This window comes from Oreochromis aureus, linkage group 1 (genome assembly GCF_013358895.1).
Source record: "Oreochromis aureus strain Israel breed Guangdong linkage group 1, ZZ_aureus, whole genome shotgun sequence".
In the NCBI taxonomy this organism is placed as follows: Eukaryota; Metazoa; Chordata; class Actinopteri; order Cichliformes; family Cichlidae; genus Oreochromis; species Oreochromis aureus.
Window position 1 is genome coordinate 18,615,868 of NC_052942.1, and position 7,703 is coordinate 18,623,570.

Here is a 7,703-nt window from a genome sequence, read left to right on the forward strand (position 1 = left end):
TTATCTCAGCAAATGTCACTGTTGTGATTTACTATTTTGTTTTCCACTTTTCTATTTTTTTTAATTATTTTGGCTTATTGCCTTTTGTAACAGCAGCATCATTAACACCTCTCAACTTTACCTTTTGTCTGCCGCACATGGTTTTTGTGTTAACTTTAAAAATAGCACACAACCAATTCAACCTTGAATCAAAAGCACAGCTGTGGCTTTACACTAAAGCACCTGCCAAATGAAGAAGTGTGAATAGAAAGAAATACTACTTGGCTATTGCTGTACAGCAGGTGATTTTTAAAAGTAAAAGTCATGATAACTATAATCAAGCAATCCCATGTCTCTTGATTACTGCCGACGGACCCTCGTAGCTTAACCATTGAGGGCCACAGCAGCGGAAAAAGCACCTGCTATTTTAATTAATGGGGATATAACTGGCAAAATGTTATGCATATCCATCATATCATTGCTGAGATACTGTATTACCATCTAAATGGCTGACTTTATTACCCATAGCTGTGACAGCATAGCTAAAAACTGTAAATCACGAGTGTGTGGCCAGTGCAATTTTGCAGAAATTTTAGTTCTTGTCCAAACCAAAGTCCTTGGTTTGTTTTTTAGTAAAAATACTGTGATTAATTCAAAGTAGACATTACTCAGTCACAGGAAGAAATACCACAAAAAGGTTAGCAGTGTGGTGTAGTGATTCCTCAAAGTCACAAAGTGAGCAGAGTGGTTGTGAATAGAGCAGCTTTAACAGTGAGAAGTCTTTCAAGATCCCAGGACAGAATGACCTGTGAAAGAATAAACCCTCATTAAGTCCTGGATAGGGATTATCACTCTTCAGCTGCAGACTGACTGGGACCATTAAGAGCTTTAGAGCATCATTTCCCGCAATCCATTTACTCTTACACATCTCCTCTGCTGTAGGACACCACACATTGTGCTGTCTGATTATTCCTAATGTTGTCTGCCTGTCAGGCTACATTTTTGCTTGTCTTCCACTTTTAGAGTACCCATTCCTCCTCTCCAACTCTTCTCCTTTAGCCTTCGTTCTGTCTTGTCACACTCTTCAACCTTTCCTCTCTGTGTTTTATTCTCTCTCCCTTCAGCCTTGTTGTTCATTCCCTCTGCCTCCCTCACCATCTCCTCTGTTTTTCCCCTTTCTCTTCCCTTCCACAAACAACCCACTCCTTCCCTTCAGATCTTGTGCTGTTTTACCGAGCCACCTACGCCCGCACTTCTTCCCCTCCGTCCATCTCATTCTGTTATGTGTGACCTCTCTCCCCCTCCCTCTCTCTCCCTCTCTCTTTCTCGCTCTTTCTCTATCCCTCTTTTCCTCTCACTCTCCCACTCTCTCCCCTCCTCCCGTCTTCCTCTCTCTGAATATTTTATGATTTGGTGGCACAGTGCTGAGGTGAGGAGCCTTCCTATGTCTCGAGCTTGCACAGCACAAATATTTACTCCTCAAGCCGAGCTTAGTTGAGTGTTAGGACAGTCTAACACTGCGTGTGTGTGTGTGTGTGGGCGTGTGTGTGTGTGTGTGAGAGAGAGAGAGAAAGAGAGAGAGAGAGTGTTTGCCTTATAAGTAACAGTGATTACATGTGACATTGGCCCCAGAGGGGGAAGAAGGTCTTTGGTTTCATCCTTCTCTGATCTTACTGCTTCATTGCACAACTCTGAAGTGTTGCTAGATAGATAGATAGATAGAAAGATAGACAGAAAGCTAGACGGACAGACAGACAGAAGTTGGATAACACTGGGACAGGAGAAAGGAGGAAAAGAGGATGAAATGGATAAAAGCAGCAGATAACGTGTTAGAGAGTGGGGAATCTCACGTTAGCTGCGCATTGACAAATGTCTGTTCTGTTTTGGCTGGCGAGAATGGAGCTCAATTGCAGGTCTGGAAGAACATCAAAACACAATTAAGGGCTGACATGGAACTGGTCATGCAGAAGAGTGAGGACAGGGGAAGAAGAAGAAGTGGAGCTAGGGGAAGGAGGAGGAGCACTCAGCAAAGAGAAATGACAAGATATCCTGATGTACGGGAAGCAGACGCAGAAACAGAGAGACAACTCTCTTTCATTGGCTATGATTGGAAAAAAAAAGTTGCACGGAAATTGATTGTGGTGCAGGTGTGAATGTGTGCGTAAATGCTTTAAAGATTAAGTTTCTTACTTGTTCATCACACAAATGAACCATTTTTGTGTACTGGAAATATGATTTAGAAAGACAAATTGAATTTTCCCTTAACTGGATCTGAAATTACAATGCATAAACTTCTCTGAAGTCAGTGTGCAGACTGAAGAAATAATCCCACATTAAATCCAAATGAATACAGTTAGGTCATCCATGGGTAATCCATGGGTTCCCTACAGGCCAGATTTCAGCCTCTGATTCCAAAAGAAAAAAGTAAATAGATGGAAATGCATTGTCACGTTGATGTTCAGTAACTTTATTCCAGATTTCAACAACTGATATTTGAGTTGCACATGCATTTGTGATCCCCACAAAATGAATTGTATAGTAACTTTGCTAATCCCAGACTCTTCCATTCAACAGCATTACAGACAAACAGTTACAATTAAGCTTCAGCTGATACCATGTTGTGCTAATAACATGGTCACCGGTCTGCTGAATGTAGCACAGCTGTGTCTCAGACCATTTGCTAATAGATTGTTATTGGCCCTGAGTCCACTTATTTTCAATTAGTAAAAGTTAAAGTTGGTGCTTGAAGGCAGGTGGCCAGGAGGTTATTATAAAAACATGCACCAGGAGGAAACAGCTAATCTCAGGATGGAAAATAAACAAAGTCTGGAATATCACTCAATTCTGCATTTCTGTAACCTGTACATAAACCGAAATGTCAAAAAAGTGATTTGATTGTTTTATTATTAATTTATTCTTTTAAACGTATTCTTTATTTCATCAGATCACGCCAAGGCCGTGTCACCTCTCTACACCCTTTTGAATGCATCTCAGTCTTTTTTAGATCATGAATTTAATTATGTCGGCACAAAATGTTCTTAATTTTGAATCACAGCCCTTTCTGTTACATTTTCCATTAACATTTATTCCTTTCAAAAATTGTAATTATTATGAAGTGGCTGTATTGCAAAACTCAAAATATTATCTACACCGGCAAGTACAAGAACTTACAAGTTATAAAACCATCAGACATATCCAACTTTTAACATTACACTTTAGTGGACTGCTATAATTATTAACCAACATTTTAGCGAGTTACCACTGCTAATAAACAGCTCTGTGCTGAAAGAAAGGGGGTTATGAAAATAAAGTCATGTGTACGTTAAGTTTAATTTCCATTCTCGGCTCATTCTGCCCTTTTGCAGGCTTGTAATGTTTGATAAATCTCACTTCCCCTAAGGGGGAAGTTTCATTTTAGTCAAAAGCAGAAAGGTCACAATTAACATCTCGTTCATGTTTGTGTGATCCCGGAAAAATAATTATAACTGTGAAAATAAATAGATATGGTACAGATAACATACATTCAGCCCTTTCAAAGACATGTAAAACAGGACACTCTTCACATCAGTCACCATCGCCACAGAAGAAATATCACAAAGTTTGAGCAGACGAGTGTTAATAAAGTTGGCTACACTGAGTCTGACCTTAACTTCTCTAAGATATTGAATAACACTGTGACAGCATTAAGAGTCAGTAGAAGCAGAGGCTTTATCTTTATTGGGTTAGGGGATATAATTACTATTTTTGTTTTGGGGGGTTTTTTTTTTGTTTTTTTTAAATCAGAGTTTCTAAGCCTTTATTATTTGTCAGGTTGAGCACTGGATAAAACAAATTAATTGGGGTAACACCGATATCTGGTTTGGTTATAATTCTGTTGGTTTTCACTTGTATAATTTTTTAACAAAATTGCATCTTATATAACCGCATAGGCAAGGAAAAAAACCCTGAAAATGGAGCGCTGTGTATCAGGTAGCGAACATAAAGCTCTTAAATGAAAATCAACTTCAACAAGCAAATCACCTGAAAGATCTAAGAGAATTTGTTAAAACAGAAAGAAATGCTTCATCTTAGTCTTGTGTGGGTTGCTCAGAGTTTTGATTAAAGATGTGGGTGGAAGTGGTAGAATTACAGTACTACACAGATTATATCCTTTAAAAAAACGTGGACAAATGCAGGACAAAGGAGACATGGCAGGTCTAAAAACTATCTACAGCAGATGAATGGTAAAATTCAGCAAAGCCCTGACAGAGGACCTGAGAGATCATTCTGCCCCTTCAAATCCAGATCAGATCCATCTACTGTTTACTGAAGCCTCATCAGAAATGGTTTTAGTGGAAAGGTGAAAAAAGGCAGAAAAGACTGAGATATGCTAAATTACACAGGCACTGGACTGAAAATCAGTGGCAACAGGTCTTATGTAGTGATGAATGAATCAGTATTGGAAGAGTTGAGGGTGGCTCAATACTATTGTAGAGTAAAACTAAACACTTACCTAAACTCTCTAAATATTAATAAAGTAAAAACTAAAGATTTATGGTTCTTTTTATATAAACAATCAGTGCTTGCTTATAGGGGGTCATATGATTGTTGGGTTTTTCTCTCTATGTGTTATTGTAGGGTCTACTTTACAATGTAAAGCACCTTGATGCAACTGTTGTTGTGATTTGGCACCGTATAAATAAAATTGAATTGAATTAACAGGATAAATGAATACTAAGTTAAATTAATGAAAACATCTATGTTAACTTGACCACTTTGAGATCTCGAACAGTGCATCCAGCATGCAATCTTTATATTTTATACTCTGAAAACTTTTAAATTTGTCAACTAAAAAAATAAATAAGACCTTTCTTTGGTTTACAGTTCACTAAATTTTCAATTTCCTTTCAAATACGTGTTACGTATTCAGCTCAGCATCTCAGGAGTAAAGAGAAGGTGAGATATCAAACATCTAGAGGACATCACATAAACTACAATGTTCCCCCTCTCGCTGCCTACTGAGCTAATTTCCTTTGTTCTTAAGCTCAGAAAGGCTTTTAGTCGATGCTTGACCACATTTGAGCACCTACGAACACCTGTTGTTACACGATCGATGTTGGTGGCAGGAGGGGAAGCCCAGATTTGTGGTTTAGGAATTGGATTGAAGCTGTGTCTAAGAGGCCCAGTGGGATGCAGAATCCTCTGAGTGATTAAAGGATGTGAAAGGCTTCATGCCCTTCAAAAGTATTTGATAGCTACAGGTTTGCACACACTATTCTTCAATATAGCAGACAGCACAAAAACTGCACTCTGAACAGAAGTCATCTCTGTTAAACTTGTCAGACTGAAAGCAATTTTCCAGGATGGCCTGCAGCTTGCATGTTCCTGTGTAACATTGTAAGTCTGTTTATTCAAGCCCAAATAGCACTATTGGATAAATTGTTAATAGCTTGACATCTATGAAAAGCTCCTTCGCCAGCTCATTCTCTCTTTCTCTCTCTTTTAGGATTAAGCTCAGGCCCTGTTTGAGCCAGTGGGACCCATGTATCAGTCCTCCAGGGGGGATACTGCAAAGAAGTGTCATCAGGCTTGTGCCTTCTTGCTGACCAGAGAGAAAAGTACCATAGTAACTCTCAGCAAGCCAGATCCTCCATGTACCCAAGCAAAGGCCTTTAAATTTATTTCACACAGTACTGTTTTTCCTATGCACGGATAGCAATGCATCAAAACAAAACAAATCTCCCTAATATGACAAATCTCCCTAATTAATTTTTTGGACTTGAAGGTGATGTTACGACTCCATGATTGGGGAACTGTCACAAAGGCTTCGGCTCGCCATGACCCGCCTGGATAAGCTGTTTAGAAAATGGATGGATGGATTTTGTCTCTTCTCCTGAGTTCTCGGTTATTTTTTAGTAGGAACACAATGCCTGGGTTGGACCCCCTTTTGCCTTTGGAGCTGTCTTCCTCACGGCACAGATTCAACAAGGTGCTGGAAACATTCCTCAGAGGTTTTGGTCCATATTGACATGACAGCATCACACAGTTGCTGCAGATTTGTTAGCTGCACATCCATCATGAGGATCTCCCATTCTATCCCAAAGGTGCTCTTCCATTGCTGTAACCCATACCCTTCAGGGTTCAATTTTTTAGATACCTGTCTGCAGACTTTGGTTATAACGAGTGGTAATTTGAGTTACTGGTTCCTTACAATCAACTTGAAGCAGTCTGTCCATTATCCTCTGGCATCAACAGGGGATTTTTACCTTGAAAACTGCTGCTCACTGGATATTTTCTCATTTTCGGACCATTCACTGTAAACCCTAGAGATGGTTTTGTGCGAAAATATCAGTAGATCAACAGAACTAAAATACTCACACCAGCCAGTCCGTCACTAACAACATGTCACTTTCAGAGTCAGAGTTGAACTTCAGCAGGTTGATATTTGTGTTAACAACCAGCTGTATGTGATATATTACTAGCGATGCAGTTGAATTAACAGAAATGTCAGATGTTTGCTGCTGTTTGGTTGCCACTTTGGTTCAAATCTCTAACAAGTATTGAGTGTATAGCTATGAAATTTTAGACAGATATTCATAATTTATAGCATAAACCTTAATGAATTTAATGAACCTCTGACTCTTCTAGTAAGCGGTGCAAATTCGTATTTATCCTAAGAAGAATCCCAGCATCTACTTTATGGATGGGCAATTACGGCTCACAGAAGATGACTCATACAGGGTTTATTGATCTTCTAACGTGTAATGCAGCATTAACATGAGCTTTGCGATTGTGGTTCTGAGTACTTTGTGCATAAAGATCAGCAGCTCTTAGTATTGTTTAAAAAATGCCTTCATTTTCATCATACTTGTTCAGTTTTTCTTGTATAATCTAACATATGAGAGTTTGCCCTCCTCTCACCTTCCTTACATTCATCTTTTGGCTCACTGGTCGCAATAAAGGTTGGCAGCTCTTTTGACCCGCTGTCTCTTTTTGCTTCCTGCCAGCTATTTCTTTTCCACTTTATCTTCCACCTCATTACCTTTTAGTTAACATGATTAACCTTACTTGTCTGCAATTTGTCTTTAACAAGTGTCATATAGTGTGCCATGCCTGAGTAAAGATTCAGAATATAACATTTGCAGTGATATCCATTTACTTTCTCCAGCTGGACTTTGTTGTAATGTTCGTGAAACATATCCATAAAAATCCCACAAAGCAGAGAAAAAAAATGTTTCACTGCACTGCAATACATCCTCACTTTATGTTGAAGACTGAGATTTTTATATTATGCTCATTAATTAGGTGTTAATTGGGCAAAATGCAAATCCAACACATTTTGTGTATCAGAATAAATGTGTTGGATTTGAATAATTGGACTAGGCTGCCTTTGGCAAAGCAAAACAATAACTTTATACTGGTTCAGCAATATACACTGAAGAGACACATTATTAGGTACACCTGCAACTCAGTGGATTTAGGCAAGTAGACACAGCCAAGATAATGTGCTGAAGTTCTAACCAAGACGCTTGATATGACAAGGTCTAACTCACATTTCCCATTCTCTTACTAAAAGCATGCTGGGAAAACCTGAATTGCATTTCTGACAGTGAGTTCATTAAGTGAGTACAGTATGCAAAAATGATGGATGGGTGATGTAGAACGCTAACGTGTATCTATTAAAACTACAGCTGGAACTTCTTTAATAATTTAATCCCTCTAATTTTCAGATTATTGATGGGCAA